We start from the raw sequence: 23976 nt of genomic DNA, 5'->3' as shown, positions 1-23976 counted from the left end.
CTTACAACAGTTATTCAGCCACAACACCTAAAATTTCGAGAAAAAGTTATGTACACTAAGATATCACTGTACATAACTGATTAATGTGCAATATCTGTTACCTACATACATGGGAACTTTTAATCTGAAAAAAATGACTGATACAGAAATCATTTCAAATATATCGAGAACTACTCATAATCGCGAAGAATTTTGACAGATTCTCGAAATCAATGTATCACGATGAATTCCTTCCCGTGTAATAACAATAAAAAGGATAACATCTGTAAGTCTCTTAAAACAGCCATCAAACACTAAGCGAAGCGCAAACATTTTCGTAATAAAAGCCGCCCGGAAGTAAGGATGTCGTAACAGAATATGATCATGCAAGGGATATAACTGAAAGTATCGCCACACTCTTATGGCAATCTGCATATGAAATGCATTATTAGAGTAGACGGTTTACTAACCTAATGGGCCCTTCCCCAGTTTCATAAAGGTGCAGCGATTTATCTTCAAATGGCTTACTCGGGGAGTAAGCATACAACTACTTTGTTGTTGATATTGGGGGGTTAGGAAAGATCTAAAAAAAAGGTATTTCGCGTTGAGTTAAAGATACAAGAATTTTAGGATGGGATATTTGTGTTTTATTTATTATAATGAAAATGTAATAAATAAATAATATGCATTTTCAACCGTAGAGAAAAACATTCTTAATAAAATATATCGTGTTTTTTTTTCATTGTCGTTGGTGAAACAACGGGTTATATGTCCGTATATTTTAGTACGTTTTAATTCATTTGATGTAGTACTGAATTTAGAGGCTATATTTCTGTTCAATTATTTTGTGTTTCCACTTTTAAATGAGAATATATGAACGTGTTTCATTTGTGTCCTTTTTATTTAATCATTGTTATTAGTTTGATTAGTATTAATTAGGAGTATTAATTACGAAGGTCACTTCACGTTGTTACAAATGTGTTAGCAACTTATGTGTCAGTGGGAAATCTTGCACGCATTCCGAGTAAGCTGGAGGTCGGATCGCGCTTGTTAATTTCCTTACGGTTTCATTGAATTTCTGAACAGACCATGTTAAAGCTGGTTTTTAAACAGTACCCGGAATCTGAAGATTTAACTGAACCTTTACTTATTCTTTCATTAAACAATTAAAAAAAACAATAATAAATTCAAGAGGTCATCCTCTAGCGTTCCAGTTAGAAAAAAACTGAATATAACAGGTTCCTTATAATTTGACAAAAAGAATTTTTTCCAGGTTCCAGACGATATAAAAGGAAAGGTTCTTTCGACGCAACACCTACTCAACCAAACCAAATGACGATAGAAGCAGTAGCAAAATCAGAAAAAAAAAACTCGGTAGAGTGTGCATAAACAAGCGAGCGAGGTGCGATGAAACCGCATCCTCAAAAAAGGAAAAATTGGAAGGGCTAAAAAACAACAACAAAATAAATAAATAAATAAAGACTTGCAAAATATCATATATCAGAAATACCGTTGTACGATTCCATTTGAGGCCGATCCTACATATATATTTAAACCCTGTCGAGAGTATTACGAGAGATTTCTTATGGAACGCAAATAAAGGCTTATAATCTTCTTTATCATTTTAAGGAAAGGTGACTCCATAGTGTATATATATATATATATATATATATATATATATATATATATATATATATATATACACACACACACGCACAATATAAAACACCTTATCGTGCTTCTAAGTAATCAATAGAAGGATCCACAGTATTATTCTTGTTTTTCAAGACGAAATATATTCGTATAAGTATTTACAATGCTTAGAGGTTTCGTCCATCCTTCTGTGGACTTGATCACTTAATCAAGTCCACAGAAGAATGGACGAAATCTCTAAGCATTATAAATATTTCTACAAATATATTTCGTCTTGAAAAACAAGAATATTACTATGGATCCTTATACTGATATATATATATATATATATATATATATATATATATATATATATATATATGTGTGTGTGTGTGTGTGTGTGTGTGTGTGTGTGTGTGTGTGTGTGTGTGTGTGTGTGTAAAAAGTAGGAATGTACAGATTCATCATTTTTAACTTCCTTAGATACTGAGAGTTCGGGCGACAGCTTAACAATGCTGATGACTCTATTTTGGGTAGTGTGATGTTAAAGTTCCTTACCTAAGCATATCAGTGCCATGAGAGCTTGTCCAAGGTGCCTTTGAAAACTGGCTGCAACCAGTTACCGAAGGGTGTGAATTCATATGTACGTGTACGAGCTATGTCCGTTCTTAATGGCATGTATTAGGCAGAACAATGGAGACAGTTACGGGGAGAAAAGGCAGAATGCCGGGATAGCTCTGCGAAAGTTTATCTATTTAAGTGTATGATATTCCAAGCTGCAATGGGTAAGAGTTACTGTGATTTAGCCAAAGTTGTGGCTTGTCTGTTTTTGACAATTTGTAAAGATGTTCTATTTCATTTAATCTTTTGACTTTGTCTTTACAATTGTGTGTGCTTACTAGTGTGTTCTCCTGTCTTTTAAACAGGCGGATCTAGTGGAGGGGACTAAGTGTCCTAGTGGAGGTGGGGACTAAGTGTCCTAGTGAGGAGAACTATAATATTTTGGAGAGGAGATTATTGGTCTTTGACTATTACTGATTAAGACTATTATTTCACTGGGGGTTATCTAAGTTACTTGAACTATGAGTTATCATTCTATTAATTATCCTGTAAGAATCTGAGTTATTCAGTTAGTACTTTCCTTTAAATAAATGTTTACTTTTGTAGTTCTGACTCTGATTTGGTGACCTTAGATGAATTTCCTGGGCAATTTTATTTGCCGAGTTTTTGCCCTTTCTTAGCAGTTATGCTAAACAGAGAGTTTATAGTTTTTTACTATAACATTGAGTTATTTTCCTGGAGAATTGGAGGTTTATTATTTTGGAGATATAATTTGAGATATATTTGGAGATATAATATTTTGGCCATTTGATATTTTTTTTTTTAATATAATTCCACAGTTTAGGCCTATGGTGGTGAGAGCTATGTTTAGTTCAATTATTTTGCAGCCATTTTTGTTGCAAATGGAGACACCTTTATGAGGAGACATGGGCCAATATTTTTGAGTGTGTCAGCTAGATGCTTTGAGTGCATTTTTTGGAGATGGAGTTTCATTTTTTATTATCCTGCTTGGAGTGTAATAATTTTTTTTGGAGACTTGATTTATTCCACATGGTGTTATTGGTGAAATAGAGGTAAGTATTTTTTTATTTGCCGAAACAGAGGTGAATATTTTTTATTGCTGGAGTGGTGGTTTTATTAACACGTGGTTATTGGTGAGATAGAGGGAATGTGGTGGTGTGGTTATTAATTAAATGGAGGAAACATTTTTATCACCGGAGTGGTCTTATTATTAAGATGGTGACTTATATATATATATATATATATATATATATATATATATATATATATAATATATATATATATATATATATGGAGATGGCATTAATCCTTGGGGGTGACTTTCTTTATTTTTGTGGTTGAATTTCTGGAGTTTTATGAGCCAAGAGAAAGGTTCTGTGGTTCTTTTTGGTTTCGAGACTAATTGGAGGCGAGTGCCACTACTGCATTGTGGTCCTATGGAGATGTTGTGATTTTTTATATTCACCAGTGGGTTATTTTTGGTGGCATATAATTGCTGAATTGTGAGTTTACCGTAGTTTTTATCCCGAATAGGTGATCATTTTTTTTTATATAATTGGGCAGTATCATGTGAGAGTCATGTCTTTGAGACAATTTTTGGGCACTTTAGTCATATCCTGGAGATAATTTTGTGAATGTGCTTACTTTGTGTCAGTATAAGACCTTTTTTGGGGGGGAAAAAAAAAAATCAATGGTTTTCTGAAGTTGGAAGTCTGACTAGACCTTCCTATGCTGCAGTTCGAGCACCTGATGTGTTCGCAGGAGGATTTTTGCTGAAAATACTGGGATGAGTCCGGTTGCTGACTCATTTCCTCTAGTGGTGATTGCTCAGAGTTTTTGCAATATCTGGAAATGTTGATCATAGCATTTCATGAAAATGCACAAGTAAGGGGTTGCTTTCCAGCCGTGTCCGATAGCTTGAAAAGTTGCGATGGGAAAATTCCGTAACTATACATATTGCATTTGTTGGGGAAAATGTGGGGTTATGTATATTATATACATTGTGTGATGAGGAGAATTCACGTATTATTATTGCTGTTAATATTTTTTCCCCTTTTCCTATGAGAGATGTAATGGGGGATTGAGCTTTAAATAGCATTTCTTTTTGGACAGGAGATGTATTTTGTTGGGGTTGTGATTTACATAAATGGGCGTTTGACATTAAGTCTCAATGTAATTAATTATATGAGCAGTGAGGGGTTTTTGCTGTTAGACATTGGAGAGTTTTTACTAATTTTGTGGGTTGTTGAAATATCAGAGCTTGAGAGAACATTTTTTTGTGATAATTTTGGGCTGGGCTCGTTACGTGATTTTTTTTCTTGGGCTCATTACTTTTTTCTTTTTTTTTACTTAGGAGAATTTATGAGTTTGAAATGTGATGACAGAAGTCCGTGGAGTTGCTGTGAGTCACAGTTCTGAAGCGTGTGTGAATTTGGTGAAGTTTTTTTTTATTATTGGAGAATTGAGTTAGAGAACTTAATATTTTTTGCGGGGTTGTGATAATGACTTATGATTTAGTGGTTATATTAGATGGAGTTAATTGGGAGACGTTCACTTAGTTTTTTGGGGAATTTTGAGGTCATTATCTGACAGAAGTATGTCTGGGGTTAATTCTTCTTTGATATACCGATGACGTGACTAACATACTCAAACACACCATAATCGTCGTTCCCCGACGCTAGCAAGACGCCCACCAGCCGTTGCAGAGATGTTGCTGTTGTCTGCCTACATACGAGAAGTTTATACAAGTCTACAGAATTCTACAGCGTTTTTGGGTCTACGACAGCCGTTGGATGTCTTCTGCAGGGAGACATTTTGCCTTCCTACAGTGTGTTACGAGTCTGTGCAAGATAGAGAAAAAAGTTTCTACACCCAATTGTTTTTGGAGATGAAGCGTGATAGACATTACTTTGTACTGCCAGAGACGTGCAGTTTTTACTGTATTTTGTGTTATGAGCAAGCCAAAGTGTTTTATATATATATATATGTTGAGCTGTTTTATGTGGCCTATGGCTAGGCTGGGGCTAGCCAGGATGGTGGCCGAGCTAATCTGTAAAAAGGAGGAATGTACAGATTCATCATTTTTAACTTCCTTAGATACTGAGAGTTCGGGCGACAGCTTAAGAATGCTGATGACTCTTTTGGGTGGTGTGATGTTAAAGTGCCTTACCTAAGCATATCAGTGCCATGAAAGCTTGTCCAAGGTGCCTTTGAAAATTGGCTGCAACCAGTTACCGAAGGGTGTGAATTCATTCATATGTACGTGTACGAGCTATGTCCGTTCATAATGGCATGTATTAGGCAGAACAATGGAGACAGTTACGGGGAGAAAAGGCAGAATACCAGGATAGCTCTGCGAAAGTTTATCTATTTAAGTGTGTGATATTTCAAGCTGCAATGGGTAAGAGTTACTGGGATTTAGCCAAAGTTGTGGCTTGTCTGTTTTTGACTTTTTGTAAAAATGTTCTATTTCATTTAATCTTTTGACTTTGTCTTTACAATTGTGTGTGCTCACTTGTGTGTTCTGTCTTTTAAACAGGCGGATCTAGTGGAGGGGACTAAGTGTCCTAGTGAGGAGAACTATAATATTTTGGAGAGGAGATAATTGGCGTTTGACTATTACTGATTAAGACTATTATTTCACGGGGGTTATCTAAGTTACTTGAACTATGAGTTATCATTCTATTAATTATCCTGTAAGAATCAGAGTTATTCAGTTGGTACTTTACTTTAAATAAATGTCTATTTTTGTAGTTCCAACTCTGATTTGGTGACCTTAGATGATAAAGGGGAAGATGGATGAAGTGGAGGTTGCGAGAGAGAGAGAGACAAGAGAGAGAGAGAGAGAGAGAGAGAGGGGGAGAATGTGATACCAGACAAGGTATTACCAGTAAGCCTTCCGCTCTTGGCTAACGTTACCTATGTGAATAACGGGGCGGTGCTCCCGTTGTTAGATATAATATATATATATATATACCATATAAATATATATATATATATATATATAGATATATATATATATATATATATAATACTATATATATATATATAATAATAACTATTATATATATAAATATATATATAATATATATATATATATATATATATATATCATATATATAATATATATATATATATATATAATATATATATATATATTATATATATATATATATATATATATATATATATATATAATATATGTATGTATGTATGTATGAAAACTTGGCAACTTGTGGGATAAACGTCTTACTGAGAAAGGATCGTTTGGTCTTGATTTTGGACTTAAACCTGGGAAGGCTAATTACATAAAATTCTATCGGAGTTTTTGAAAATGATGTAACATATTAAAGGACAGCAACATTCTACGTCATCCTCATTTTGAAAATGTTATCAGTGGAGTGTCGCCTACTGTGGATCTGTCTTTTAGTAAATTTCACAAAATTCTTGAGGACGAACAAGATTTTTTCTGCAAATGTAAAAATATCAGAAAATTTAAAGAATGATAAAAATGTAGTTATAGCAAGGCCGGATAAAAGAAAGGGTCCTGTGGTTATGAACAAAAGAGGTGTACGTGTATCAACAATGGAGCTTATTATTTCGGATATCTCACAAATCTGAACTATTAGGGACGATGTTCTTAAAAACGAGGAAAGGCAAAATAGGTTACTGCGTAAAATCAAGGATAAAATAGGCAGTGAGGTATATGGTACTCTATATGGTTCACCAAAGCTTCACAAATTAAACAACGCCCTTCGACCAATCTCCTCCTCTGTAGGTACATTTAACTTTAATTTAGCAAAGTTTCTCTCAGAAATTATCTCACCACTGACATTTAATGACTTTTCACTGGAAAAATCTACCAAATTTTGCCAACAAATATTATTTTAAATAAAATTGGCAAAGAAAGAACAGTGGAATACGGACTAAATAAAAAAAAATACCTGAAACCATGCTTAATATAGCTAGCTACGAGGGAATCTGTGTTCACATTTGAAAACAAATTATATCACAGATTCATGGAGCAGCCATGGATTCACCTCTCTCTTGCTGCTATGCCAACACCTTTTTATGTCACCGGGACACTATTCAGAGAATTGAATTGAACTGAATACAGAATTTAGGCCAACGGCCAATCATTGGGACCCTATGAGGTCATTCAGCGCTGAGACGGAAAGTGACAGTAAAAGGTTTGAAAGGCGTAACAAGATGAAACCCTCGCAGTAGCACTATGAATAGATTGTTAGATGGTGGAAAGAGAACATGAAAGGAGGTACAGTAAAAGTAACAAAAAGAGTATTTAAAGGCACAACATCCAGACATGAAATTCACATGCGAAATCGTAAATAACTGCACACTTGCACTCCCTGAAACCACCGTTCCTAGAGACCACATCAACGCATTTTCTACTCCAATTAACAGAAAAGCTACACGTACTGCACTAGGCCTCAATTTTTCTTATCTTTTCACCACTTCTCTACAAAATTAATTGTATAAAGACCCTTCTCAATCCTCCAAAGTCTCTTGTGACCATTACGACCGTTTGTCGTCTATTTCCCCATTAATTCCCATACTAGAGATTATACCTCATTCATTTGTTCTAACGGACGTATGGACATACGCACGCTACTGAACACACGAATACACGACGCTAGTCTATTCTGTGCATTTCCATTTCCCATGTACACGTCCTATTTAACGCACTGACGTCACAGTCATGTGCTTCTGAGTTAATCCTGGTCATTTGCGCGCTCGCAATCTCACCAATGCGGCCGGCAATATTATGATGCGTAAGCTTGTCTCGTCTGTTCCAATGTTCGTAAGGTTCTATAAACAATTGACACTACTGTTTTTTTTTTTCTTGCATTCCATTCTTGTTCACGTCACTCGTTATCGATTTGATTTCCACTTATTACAAATTTTATCCAGTGCAATATATATATATATATATATATATATATATATATATATATATAATGTGTGTGTGAATATGTATATGTACATGTGTATATATATATATATATATATATATATATATATATATATATATATATATATATATATATATATATGACACAATCCAACTTAAGCTAGTGAAAATCTGGGCTCTCATTCTCCATGTCTATAAAGAATGAACTCCAGGAGATCGGAGGATCGCCCTCTGAAGGATTAAAGTCAGTCCCTTCTTCAGAACCCGCAAGAGATAAAAAGAGACAGGAGGAAGATTTTTTGTGATTATTGCCTTCCTTCTTTCTCGAGATAGTAGTTTCTCCTTCAATATACTTTACTGCCTCCTGAACATTCTCACTATAGGATTACTTAAAGGGATGTAGATAACTATCACAATGGTAACATTACGCTTCCCTATTCCTTTTGTTCAACAGAGGAACTGACGAACTTCTATGGTATCGTAATTATATACTTTCAATAACACATACTGATGACAAAATTAATAAAAACGATAAAAATTACCGAACGCCATTTTTGAACGTACAATGATTCACCAGATCACATAATGATCCACAAACAATATAATATAGTCACTTTACTTTAAAATCACCTCGGTATCCAACAGCCTAACGCGAAGAACATAGTAATCCATGTGACCAAAGCCTTGTGACTTTCATTCAAAATATTAAACAAGTATCATCATAATTAATGCCTTAATTCAGAACTTACCTATTTCACTTTGAACTTGAAGGTCATGAAGAGAACTGTGTTTTATGTTCATGGCGGGAGAAAAAAATGTCAGTGATCTGCCCTTGAAGACGGTGAGCAAGCTGCAATTATAGAAAGGGATATAATTAGTTATTTTCACTAAACAATTTCCTCTAGATAAACATAATTACATAATTTCCACTATATAAACATTCTTCTGAAGTATTTTGGGAATTCATACAATTTTTTCCTTTTTGCTCGTTTCTTCTGGTTTTCTGTGACTTTAGTATTCACATTCTATTCAACCTCGTCTTGGTTCATTTCTGAATGGATTTTCAATCAGGAGATGAATGATGTATGGAAGAAGAGATCTCAAAAACCTCTGTTTTTGCAGCATGAATTGAATTGAATATAGAATTTTAGCCAAAGGCCAAGCAGTGGGACCTATAAGGTGTAACAGGAAGAAAACCTCGCAGTTGCACTATGAATTAATTGTTTGGAGAGGGTGGAAAGTAAGAGGGAAGAAAGATAATATGAAAGGAGTTACAGTAAAAGGAATCAAAGGGTGCACCTAGGGGCCAAAGGCACGCTGTAAAGAACCTTAACTAATGCTTACAGTGCAACGAATGAGGGGCACTGACGGCACTACTCCTCTACAGTTTTCAGCATGAGAAAAATAATTAATATCAAATTTTTTTAAATGCTTATTACAGCATTACACTGTACTTCCAAATAACTTTGGTGTAAAATAACAGGTCGTTACTAGTGGCAAGCCTACTTTTTTTTTTTCTCTCTACAGACAGTCCGATACATATTAAGAATCCGTCATATTATTTATGTAACAACTTTTAGAGATTCATACGGACTATAACCCATGGAAAAGATCAACCCTATCAATTCTTGTCCCTGACGGAAATAAATCGCAAATTATTATTTCAGCGACAATAAGATTCATCTTCGTACTTTTAATAAGAAGCGGAAATGTAAATTAGTCAAAATGACCATTTAAAGTTTATTCGACTTTCTAGATATTTTTAAAATGATTTTTAAGTAGAAATATCGAACCATTATTTTAACTAACCGAACTGATTAAAAAACTATTCAAACATAACAATGGTTTCTTTGTCAAGTATACGTATAATCAATCAGCAACCAAGAAAATCAGTACAAGAAATGTGGGGAGCCACACATACAAAATGTCAATAGCAAGTAGGTCAAGTAAACTAGTCTTCTTTTTTATGAGGAACAGGAAAGATATATGTATATGTATATATATATATATATATATATATATATATATATATATATATATATATATATATGTGTGCGTGTGTGTGTGTATCTATTTGGTAAATTATATAAACATATCTATATATGTATGTATATGTATACAGATATAGTTTACACACACGCACACACACATATACATATACGATTAACTTGATCACGAAGTATATAAAACGTGATGCTATGTATAAATAAAGGTTTTTTTCCCACGAAGGAAAAAATGAAAAAGCGAGATAGCCAAGTACTTTCGGTCCTGTTCGGACCGAAAGTACTTGGCTATCTCGCTTTTTCATTTTTTCCTTCGTGGCAAAAAACCTTTATTTATATACATATACACATTTTATCTAATAAAAGGAGCCCATAAAAACGCAAAAATATAAAGTAAGTACTATATTTCAGAGACTGCTGTCTCTCTCTGCAAGTAAGTAAGAGAGAGACAGCAGTCTCTGAAATGTAGGAATTACTTTCTATATTTTGGCATTTTACGGGCTCCTTTTATTAAATGGAATTCTGTTGTAACAGAACATTTTCACCAGTCATTTATACATACATACGTATGTATATATATATTTGTGTGTGTGTATATATACAACGCACGTTTGCCTGAGCGTGACCTCCATAAGGTGAAAACCACACTAAAATTTGCATCCTGTGACATAAACAAAATCACGTGAAATAAAAACCGAGGGACCTACAATTTTAGAAGAATAAAATCTGGACCAAGAAATGAGAGACGAATAAAAGTTTCTGGAGCCGCCGTTGCAGGCACCATCTCCCTCCGGGAATGTATACATAGTAGTATGCCGAAAACACAAGAGCCAGTAGACCTCCTAGGAGGACCGACTTTCTTTTATCAAGAGGAACTGAGTAAACGCCTCCGGAAGAACTAGCAAAGAAGTCAGAATTGGTGGGGGAATAATTTCAAATTTGGGATTTTTTTTTTTTTTTTTTTTTTTTTTTTGTTTTTTTTTTTTTTTTTTTTTTTTTTTTGGGGGGGGGGTGTTGTTGTGATGGTGAAACGAGAAGATATCGAAATAGATTTGTGCATGCATGAGAAAATAGTGTAGCGGGAGGGTAAAGATGAAAACTATATTAACAATATATTTTCTAAATAACACAACACGAAGAAATCGAATCAAATAAGCAATTGCATCAACACCTCTACGAATGATTGTCTCAAAATGATTATGGAAGAGAAGGAAAAAATACCTCGAATTCGCTAATAATTCTATCCATACCTATACAGGGGTGATGGAAAAAAAAGTTTTGGAAATTTAAATGATGTATGATTATTACCTTATCATTAGTTCATCATATAGTATATGACATAACAAAGCTGTATGACTGTATTAGTCTAAATTCCGGTTGAAATGTAGCATCCGAATGAAAATATCGAAAGCGTCTTACTTGCAGAATTACTGTTACAGGTATATACGTCGGCAGAAACGAGTTTGCAACATAAAGGCACATCACATCTTCAATGACAGCAATAAGGAATAAGGTCAAGCAAGATTTGTTGCGGTCATATACTGGTTATACTTCCTGTCAACCTGTCTTGACGTTGGTCGTTTGTAGTTTTTTCAGGATAGCTTCTCGCATTACTGGTATTGTATTCATATTTGGTACAGCTCATTGTTACAGCATCAAGGTACACAACTTCAGACCTTAAACGGATTAAAATTTCGTGGTCAAGTTCAGAGTTACACAAATAGACAAAGATATTGATGGCGGCCCGGTTAAAAAAAACGATTTGTCGTCTAACTCAAGTGAAATTACTAAACACATCTCAGACCAAGATGAAATTTCTGCACCCTTCTCCCATCGCCACCTTTAACTTGTTTTTATTCACCTTTTTTTCTTTTTTTTCCTTTGCGTTGTTATGGTGGAAAAAGGCAATAAAATCTACGCCATTTCTTGTTAGCTCCAGAGTTCATTAGGGCGATTAGTTCAGGGCCAATTTTCTCTTAATGGTCGTTTGGTGACCAGGAATTAAGGAAGGAAATGTTGCTATTAGAAAAACTGGTCGAGGGTGACAATGCAATTACTTGTACTCATAAGTTTTAATTTCTTTCAGTGTTGTGAAGGCTGAAAGTACTATTATTATATGAAAATTATCAAAAATAATGACAAAAAATGATTTTATGAGCAATGATGTTCAACTGATTAAGCAATATCTGTTTGATAAGACGCAAATTTCAGGTCAATTAAACCCAAAAAAAACAAAACTCAAAAACTTCTCTCTAATCCTCTCTCATCTCTCGTCCTCTCTCTCTCTCTCTCTCTCTCTCTCTCTCTCTCTCCTTTCGCTTCACCACTAGTAAACATCAAATTGGATGAGTCATGAGAACAGGTCAATATAATACTAGTCTTTGCTTTATTTATTTATGAAACAAACAAGTCTGATTACAATACAATACAATTATTCGCTAATGTTTCAAACTATACATTTCATTGTCAAATTACCTACCAAATTTAATAATTGGACCTTTTATCTTGACCTTATTTGTTGGTCCTATACACACACGGTCACTGTTTTGTTATACTGAAGTTAAACAATGTAAAGAAAACATCTCGATCTCGTAAAGTATAACGCTGGCGGTGGAGTAATCATGTGGAGACTTTCGTTTCCACACATGCAGGCTCCATATATATCAACCTTGCATGAAAGAGATAACTGAAGACGGTGTTTTAAACCTTTTATGAAAGGACAGTTGACCTACTCTTGATGAGGAATTATCTCACGAACGTCCCGGCGCTTTCAACACCAGGCCTTGAAATATTATTGTGAAGGTTGAGTCTTCATGTCGCCCTTCATAAGATGTTTAAACACTGATACAGCTCAATGCGACTTCCCGGTCAATGATAATCCATCAGTTCTGGAGAGGCCGTAGAAAGAAGAAACAGGTTGTCGCTTTCTTCACGACAAGAGTTCATCAGAATACGTTGCGTATTTGGTCATTATTCTACACAATCACCTCCAGCTTATTAAATTCCCATCGAGTCTATTAGGAACGAATCACTGCGAAAGCGAAGATAGATAAAGTTGAAGAAAAAGAGAGGATTTCGAATTTATATTTAGAATATATGATTACCTAGTATCAAGAGCTAATAGAATAACGGAATATTTAATTACGTAACTTTGAACATCCGCAATTATAATAAAACAAGTAAAAAAATGGGCTGAACTTTCTTCAGCGCAATCGAGTTTTCAGTACAGCGTATAATGCTGTCTGAGCTGCGGCTTTTGAAGCTTTCAGCAACGGCCCAGTGGTGGCCTGTCCTATAGCGTTGCAAAAGTGCGGACGGACAGACAATACCATCTCAATAGTTTTCTTTTACAGAAAACTAAAACATTTTGATACAGTCAGAGAGATCATTCACCTGCAATAAAACCTCAAATCACGAAGAAATTCCCAACCTGGAACGTGAAGCTTTTCATTTAACACTAAAACCTGAACAGTAACAGGTCCCATTTCATATTAATTTCCGAACATTCAATATAAATATAAAAAATAAAAATTTAAATACTTTTGCAATAACCGAAACCTCACATGAAAAGGGGATCCTTTGACTACTTATTTTCGAAAGTCAAATACAAAAATCTACCATAGAAATATCAGCTCTTTTTTGGTATAAAATGCCAAGACAAATTTTGAGGATCCAGACCATAGAAAAATTCATTACCAGCATATCACTATCAGCCATGAATGATGCAAGACCGCGCAGAAAACGCCGTTTGTCGTCCAAGATCAATCTATCCACAATCTAACAATTCTAAATAATTTCCTTTATTGAGAGAGACTTATAGAGTCAATGTAGGAATGTTAGCACAATTAAATGAATTGAATATAGAATTTAGGCCAAAGGCCAAGCACTGGGAGCTATGAGGTCATTCAGCGCTGAAATGGAAATTGACAGTAAAAGGTTTGAAAGGTGTAACAGGAGGAAAACCTCAAAGCAGTTGCACTATGAATCAAGTGTTAAGAGAGGGTGGAAAGTAAGATGAAGAAAGTATATGAAAGGAGGTACAGTAAAAGGGACGAAAGCGGTTGCAGCTAAGGGCCGAAGGCACGCTTCAAAGAACCTTAAGTAATGCCTACAGTGCACAGTATGAGGTCCATTGATGGCGCTACTCCATTACGGGGAATAATTAAATGGTGTCAGTATTTGAAATGAAAAAAATACCTAATGTCCTACGCACAAGGCTGAGCTGAAGAAAAGACTCCGTCCGCAGTTAGTGCAAAAGGGGACTAATTAAAAGAAAAAGGACATATTGTGTAAGTGACCATGATTTATATTTTCCTTGCACTTCGATAACTATTTCTGCATGGTGGAAACGATCGTTTCCTGTTTGAAAATATTTTCCGATATTCTTTTATATATAATGAAGAAAAACTTGAGTTATTTTTTTATCATTCTCAGGAAATTAACTGATCATTTCAAAAGACATTCAGCTCTATGTAGGAGCAAAAGTAAATGAAGAAGTTGCGTGCATACGTCATGTTATATATTTTCTCACTAAAAAGTAAAAAAAGAAAACTACTCTCCATTATGTAAAAGCCAGCAGCGCAAGGAGTGGTTCCAAATGACCTTTGTATGGCCGCGTGAACGCTTAAGAATTAAAGCTATTCGATTCCAATTCGTATCTCTCCTCTAATACTGTTCATTTTACAATACATGGTCTAAGTAGTGAAAATACCACTTAAAATCTGCAGGTTTTATTTCTGTCCGACCCACACACGAGATAATCTAGCAGAAAATCTCTGCTGTTTAGACTTTATGGCCGGAAACACATCTATTCAAACAAGAAAATGCTTTCTTTGGTTCTCTTTGTTGAGACTGATGAACAGAGAAACTAGAGGGGCTACCAAGCCGTGCAGACAGTGAGTGATGCAAAGCCGGTTTTCTTTGGCATGTAGCTATATTATCAAAATAAAAAAAAAAGATCTGAAAGATGATGCTAGGTTATCATTAACACTCACATGCTGATTGCTTAGTTGGTGATTCTTAGATGTCAAAACAGGATAAAGGAGCTACATCTTCTTTTCAAAGATACCTAGTGTTCGGAAAGATGAAAATAAGTTATGGCATTTCCTATTGTCCTTTCTCTTTTCCTTTCTCGCTCTCTCTCTCTCTCTCTCTCTCTCGCTCTCTCTCTTCTCTCTCATTTACTGGGGGCAACGCCCTCGATCACCCTCACCCGACCTAACACACACACACATACATACATACACATACATACACACACACACACACACACACACACACTACATTATCAAAAAAGCATGCAACGCTACACTGTGATCCATAACTAATTAATTTTTCTTGAGATATTGCTTCCTTGCACTTGACATCAAAATGAAAAAAAATTGCATAATATTTTCCATCCACAGCAAGAAAAAAAAGTTTGGTGATGAGCATATCCTATCAAACTAGAGAAATAAATAAAAAGTTTTATAATAATATACTTCCAAAAGACTACAAAAATTATTAAATTGGTATTTACGTACACTGTAGCGATAAATCCCTGAATATTTAATCTCCCTTAATGGCTTCATAAAATCCCGAAATAATTGCAGATTCATTACAAATCGTGAGCTCTTTTCAGGAACAAAGAAAAAAAAATTACGTAAAAGTCAGGAACGAAAACGCGTCAATTATTAGAAAGTGGTATCATAAACCTGTTGAAGCTTCATCTTCACTCACTATGATTCATAATTCAGAGATTTTAAAGGAGCGGAGAACGGTACATTTCTCTCTCTCTCAGAGAAAATAAAAAACCAATCCAGCCAAGCCCTTTCCCTAAGTCTTGCGTCACCTATGTCAGGTAAGTAATCTGATGCATTACCAAGAGAGTAAATTTATAACTGTTGGCATACATATTTCCACAAGGAAACTAGGATACGTACATTTATCTATGTATATGTGTACTATATCTATCTATCGATCTATCATCTATATATATATATATATATAGTATTAATATATATATATATATATTATATATCTTACGTATATATATATATATATCTATATATATATATATATATATATATATGATATCTTTTATATTATATATATATATATGGTATGATATATTATGTATATTATATATCATATATATATATATATATATATATGGAATAACTTGATCACGAAGTATATAAAACGTGATGCTATGTATAAATAAAGGTTTTTTGCCACGAAGGAAAAAATGAAAAAGCGAGATAGCCGAGTACTTTCGGCGCTCCTGTTCGGACCCTTTACAGAGAACAACAGTCAAAAGAAGGCTTAATATCCAAACTGACACTGCAAGATTAGCAATAAGGGCGATTTTCACTCTACAGAAAGGAGGAGCCGCCTGAGGGTAGCCACACCTTGAAGGATGCACGCAGTAAACAAGTGATTCTTCCAGAAAACAGTACATTTTGAAAAAACACGGGAGCATATACAATTTAATATCATGAATTTTTACACAAATTTTCCCCAAAAAAATTATTATTAATGAAAAGACGAAAGGAAATATAAATATATATATATATATCAAGCAAGAGAAAGAGGGAGAGAGAATATCGAACCAGAGAATAGTCCCGTAACAAATAACAACATCATTTACAAAATTCCTTGTAAGGATTGCCCATCGTTTATGTTGGTCAGTCAAGTAAAAATTTATGTGTACGTATTAAGCAGCATATGTATTCAGTTAGAACAGCCCAGACTTCAAATGCACTGTTTATCCATCTGAGTGAAAAATCTCATTGTATTAATTGGGGTGATACCTCGGTAATTGCTAGATCTAATGATTATGTTTCAAGAAATTTACTGGAATCGGCAATTATACAAATCACTAATAAAAACAACCTAAATCTTAGTCTGGGAATGTACCATTTGGACCCATATATTTGTAAGATATTTATGAAGACCTAAAATAAATGAACAACTAATAAATTAGTCCCACATGTATATAGTTATTATTTTCTTCTTTCTCTCTCTCTCTCTCTCTCTCTCTCTCTCTCTCTCTCTCTCTCTCTCTCTCTCTCTCTCTCCCTCTTTCTCTTGCTCGATATATATATATATATATATTTATATTTTCTTTCGTCTTTTCATTAATAATAATTTTTGGGGGAAAATTTGTGTAAAAATTCATGATATTAAATTGTATATGCTCCCGTGTTTTTTCAAAATGTACTGTTTTCTGGAAGAATCACTTGTTTTACTACGTGTATCCTTCAAGGTGTGGCTACCCTCAGGCGGCTCCTCCTTTCTGTAGAGTGAAAATCGCCCTTATTGCTAATCTTGTAGTGTCAGTTTGGATATTAAGCCTTCTTTTGACTATGTTGTTCTCTGTAAAATCAGTTTGCCTTCAGTAAAGGGTTTGAACAGGACCGAAAAGTACTCGGCTATCTCGCTTTTTCATTTTTTCCTTCGTGGCAAAAAAACCTTTATTTATATATATATATATATATATATATATATATATATATATATATATATATATATATATATATATATGATTTCTTTCCAATACACTGCACATTTTTTCATATTCACAAAATTATCTACTGATAACTCAATGGTCAAAGGTCACTGTTTGTGGTAGCTAACCAAACCAGAGGGCGGTTCAAATCCCACTGGCGTCGAAGCACTTATCATTTACAATTCCATTTGGGTGAAAGTTATTCCCGAAGCATAGTAAATTGGATACTAAAGAAATCTATAGCTTAATATCTGTGACTATCATACACACACACACATTACATATATATATATATATATATATATATATATATATATATATATATATATATATGAAATGTGTGTGTGTGTATGATAGTCACAGATATTAAGCTATAGATTTCTTTAGTATCCAATTTACTATGCTTCGGGAATAACTTTCACCCAAATGGAATTGTAAATGATAAGTGCTTCGACGCCAGTGGGATTTGAACCGCCCTCTGGTTTGGTTAGCTACCACAAACAGTGACCTTTGACCATTGAGTTATCAGTAGATAATTTTGTGAATATGAAAAAATGTTGCGGTGTATTGGAAAGAAATCATATATATATATATATATATATATATATATATATATATATATATATATATATATATTAAGACCAATTCTTATTAAGACCAATGTACCAACATTAAACACCCAATCGTCGTCCACACCACTGTTTTTAGCATAACTGCCTGTTCCACGCAACTGTTTTTAGCATAACTGCCTGTTTGTTTACTCTCCACGTTCTGTTTAGCCATCTTCTTATGTTAATTTTGTCTGCCTTTTTAGTCACTTTTTAACTCTTACCTTAGTAGCTGTTCCTTTCAAGTTCTCGTTTTAATTTGTATTTGTAAATGTCAAATATCTGTTGTGCTTTTTTAGATTTTTTATAAGTGAGTGATGATTTTAGTATTCTTAATATATAATTTCCAGCCTTGAGGATGCATCATGTGATGTGAAACGTCGTGTAATTAACGATACCTGTGAAAGACATGCCTTTACCTCTTCAACCTGGAGATATATATATATATATATATATATATATATATATATATATATATATATATATATATACATATATATATATATATATATATATATATATTTCCTTATGGATTTGGTATCAATGTTATTTTCTGGTCTTGCAATACTTGTAACTATCATTTTATATACATTTATTTTCTATCGTAGGTGCATATGACAAAACCCAGTGATATAGCTTAGAAATATCCCGAACACTGTAAAATCACACGTCACTGACTTTTCTAGTATTGTAAATGTGGTGACATGTTGGAAGTCTAACTAAAAATTCCGATCTAAGATAAAGAACTTATCAGCAATTTTGGCCTCCAGATAGATCAGACATCAGAAGGAATCATTTTCACATGAAACATGAACAACCTTTCAGACTCTCTCTCTCTCTCTCTCTCTCTCTCTCTCTCTCTCTCTCCTTTATTTCGCTTCAGGCATTCGGTGACTGAACAGGCGGTTGGATGGAGGGCGGAGGGAAGATTATTGGACAGGATATAAAAGGGGAGAAGAGGTAGAACAAGAGTCTTCTAGCAGAGAAGAAGGAGGATTTTCAAAGGGACATGTTTATGTAAAAGGGGATAAGCTTGGCTGAAAGAGGTAAAGGGTCTCGTGAAAGACTACGAGTTTGGTGGAGATACGGATCGGGGAGAGATACGAGCCAATTTAGAAGAGAAGGTGCATTGGATAAAACCCTTTAGGAGTTGGTGCTTTAAGTGAAGTAATAGTGAGAGAGAGAGAGAGAGAGAGAGAGAGAGAGAGAGAGAGAGAGAGAGAGAGAGAGAGAGAGAGAGCTGGTGTGTTGCAGCAATCAAACGGCTGGTTTCCTTGCTAATCTCCTGATGAACAGACCTCAATATTTACGGTTTTACCCTCATTAGCGTGGGAATATAAATGCGTAAAGACGTTTTTTACTTAGCCTTACCTGGTGTGTCTTCTCATGGAAAACCTTTCACAAAAGACCGACAGATGAAGGCGACTGCCTTTTTCATCAAGAGCTTCTTTTCCTATTCGCCACCCGTTTTCAGAATTTCATTCAAATGCATCACGAAAACGAGCCATTTACCTGTGTATTATCCATACTTATTGTTTCTCATTATTTAGGTCAAACATCATCAATCAAAACATCAACCTTTTTTCTTTCAAATGTTCACATCGTATTCTCCAAAGTCCAAACAAGGGATTAGATGGAGGTAATTCTACGGGGTGGAATTCTAAATATTCTAAATTGCAGGGGAAAATATCAGTATCTCAGTGAATGCATCGACATCCTGAATCCCGAATTGTGGTCATTGCAATTTCTTTCTTTTTTTTTTCATAACACGATTACAAAGTTTCGTTTATTGCAAGCAAGGTGGAGAGACAGAAATCCTTTTCTTTCACCTGATTAAGGACAGACACACTGACAGACAAATCGACATAGACTTTCCTTTACTTATCAGGGTATCCCTGTTAATGTAAGGAAAATGTTTCCCAAATAAATTGTATTCACATCTAAATTACCTTCCAAATACCCAGCACTGCCATTTCGTGAAACGGGTGGACTATTATGCTAGTATTTATTACAACTATTTATTTCACTGATAAATTATTAGCCTGAAACCCGATGAAATATGCTACATCGCAGAAAATTTTCCTAATAACATCGAATTATGAGAACAAATTAGGGAGAGAAAAATTTGTGGTCTCATAATCATGAGGTTCATCACGAGTGATATCCACCCAATTTAGGTGAATGATGGACAGAACACCAAGTGGCGTATGAAGTATTTATTTCTTTCATTAGGATACTTGACCTTGTGACACATGGAAATGACATCTTTTCAAGCAACAGTGCAATCGCGATCTTTTATAATCACATAAACTGAAAAATAAATACGGGATCGCAAACAGCCGAGTATTTTCACCTCATTTGCAGAAATCTTAACAGTTTTCATTCGGTAATAACAATACATGAACTAAACATACTGCTTGCTTTCATTTTAAACTCATTAGGACACTATATTCTGTCGAATTATTTGAAAGAAACCACTTCACTATATTTATATTTTAAACAAAAACTTCGGTTTCAAACAAGCTATAGTAGTTTGGAAAAATTTCCTAGGGACAAAATATTAAGTGCTTCGTTATCATAACATTAAAGTAAAATATGAAATTCTTCTCGATTATAAACTTTTTATAAACGATACCAATTGCAATATATTTCAAGTTGAACAAACCAACGACTTGAGATCGTCAGTGGCAGCAGAAGTTAACAAGAAAAAATGCGCCGAGGTTTCTTCGGCACATTCGGGTTTTCTGTACAGCGTATAACGCTGTATGAGCCGCGGCTCGAGCAACTTTCATCCACGGCCCGGTGGTGGCCTGTTTTATAGCTATGCCAGAGCACGATCATGACTAACTTTAACCTTAAATAGAGTAAAACCTACAGAGAGTAGAGGGCTGCAATTTGGTATGACTGGTGACTGGAGGTGGACGATCAACATCCCAATTTGCAGCCAACTAGGGCGGACAGAAAAAATGCGGATAGAAAAAGTGCAGACGGACAGACAAAGCCATCTCAATAGTTTTCTTAAGTAGGAAAACAAAAATGACAAAACATTTATCCTCGAAATCTCTCCGCATAAAACAGACAAAGATGGGAACTTTGTGAGTGTTGAAAAACTGAGTGCTGATCTATTTGATTGTTTTATCCTGACAACAAATTCACTATAAAACAGAGATACATCCGATAAGTTATTGCCATACAAATAACTCTTGATTAATACACAGGGGAACTGATTTTTTTTTAAATTTCACCATTAGAAGCTCTCTCTCTCTCTCTCTCTCTCCTCTCTTGCTCTCCTCTTCTCTCTCTCTCTCTCTCTATCTCTCGCTCTCCTCTCTCTCTTTCCCTCTTCTCTTTCCTCTCTTACATTAGAAACGTTAATCAATTTTATTAAAATCGTGATATATATATATTATATATATATATATATATATATATATATATATATATATATATACTATATATATATTATATATATATATATATATATATTTCATAAATCTGAACATTAGATTTATGAAATATATAAACTAAAAATATAGACCTGAAGGGAAAATATCAATGCGACAAATCAGTTACGACAGAAGAACCAACTGCAGCATATGGAGGAATTTTCAATGAGTCAATATGAAAAACTACCTGTTATACAGATTACCTTTGTTCTCAGAGAGACCAGGACCATTCTGTTATTTCATCATTTTCCTTGAGACGTCAATATTTTCTTTAACATAAAAATAAAAGTAATCCATTAAAATCGAATGTATCATTGGAAAGTTTGCATGGGCTTTGAATTCCTTCAGCGTAACATTAGTGCAAAGAAAATATCAATATTTCATTTTTCAGAAAAATTAAAAAAGGGTTAAACGATCATACGTTTATTCTGTGAAATTTTTCAGACTCCCCGAGTTATGTTAACATAACGTATCATAAATTACGAAGCAAAAGCGGACTCCCCGTATAATGTTAACATATATAATAAATTATGAAGAAAAAGCGGAAGTCTCCTAGATTGAAAAGCTTCAGTGTTTTCCGGACTTGAAAACGTAAATGGCTGAGCAAACGTCCATTTAGTCCACGAGGACTTTCAGGCGCTTGGAAATATACAAAGACTTTATTTATTAATTAATGAAATGCAAATGTCTAATGCAGCATACCTTTTACTAGAAAAATAAAAACGGCTTAGCACACTAATAGCATTACGGCTATAAACACTGCAAAGGCACTGTTTCAAAAAGGATGAAAGGTTTATATAAAATCAAGCTGAGGAATAAACTTCAATCAACTGGATAGAAACGACTTACAAGTCTCCTTGCAAAGATATATGTCAATTTGATCGTTATTGCTTTACTGTTTATCCCGTTTATTTACTGTCACAAAAAAACAAAAAAACAAAACAAACAAACAAACAAAAAAGAGTTAAGATTATTGACTCAGTTATTAATACATTAAATGACTTAAGTCTTCTAGAAATGTTAGATACGCCCATCAACCAATGTATAAATAGAATGTGAGTGGTGCAGTGCTCGCGTCACGTCCATTAGGACCACGGTTTGTTCCCGGCTTGCTGACCCAGGCACTAAACTTAATATGGGTAACATCGTCCAGTACGGGCAAGAAAAGGGTGGCACCAACAACCTCACTCCTTATAACTTGCTGGAAAACCTAAGGTCTGTATCTTCTAGCACCAAAGATGAAAATGTGTATGGTGAATATACCCTGGCGTGTGTGTGTATATATATATATATATATATATATATATATATATATATATATATATATATAGGAGAATTATTATGGAAATTGGGTGTAAATTTGACCATATTCTTTAATATACCCGCGCGTGTATGTATGGATGCATGTATGTATATTGCATTATATATCTCAATGACACTGGATCTATTTATGCAATTTGGGTGTAAAAGATGACAAATTTTAATCTCGACATCTAAGACATTTCACGAGACCGATACATAGAAGAGGAAATTAATATTTATTATAGTGGAACAGTATAGGGGCCGTTGGAAACTATAGTCTCCCCTCTCCGATTTGAATGTCTGGTTTCCAACGGTCTGTGTGATCGTTTGAACTGGCCCCTAGAATACGGTGGACTGTATATTTTTACTGCACTGTATCAGTCCTCTGAAAATGCCTTAGCTATAAAGATACAAACGGTCAACATTTACAACCAGTGATTATATATATATATATATATATATATATATATATATATATTATATATATATATATATATATATATACATGTATGTATATATATATATATATATATATATATATATATATATATATATATATATATGCGCACACACAAAGAGGGAGACTTGGCAGCTCATGCTGAAACAACCTGATCAATCTTGAAAAAGCCAAGGACGAGAATATAAATATAAAAACAACTAACAGACGAAACAGAGATGAAATAAGAGAATTCCGCAGTTCTGGAGCAGAAGGTCCTAAAATACAAGCTTCCGTACAAAAATACCTGGCGACTACTGACTTCGACCAATAGCCTTGTTTGGGGGATTGACAGTATAAAATTGTGTAAGCAGCCGATATACCAGAAGACAAAGGTGAGTCCTTAGAAGTATTTTGAGCCAATCACGATTAGCTTCGTAATATTGGATTGAATTGAATTGAATTGAATGAGGAATTTAGGCCAAAGGCCAAGCACAGGGACCTATGAGACCATTCAGCGCTGAAACAGAAACTGACAGTAAAAGGGTTGATAGGCGTAACAGGAGGAAA

Source organism: Macrobrachium nipponense, chromosome 20 (assembly GCF_015104395.2).
Source record: "Macrobrachium nipponense isolate FS-2020 chromosome 20, ASM1510439v2, whole genome shotgun sequence".
NCBI lineage: Eukaryota > Metazoa > Arthropoda > Malacostraca > Decapoda > Palaemonidae > Macrobrachium > Macrobrachium nipponense.
Note: the sequence above shows the minus strand (reverse complement) of the source record.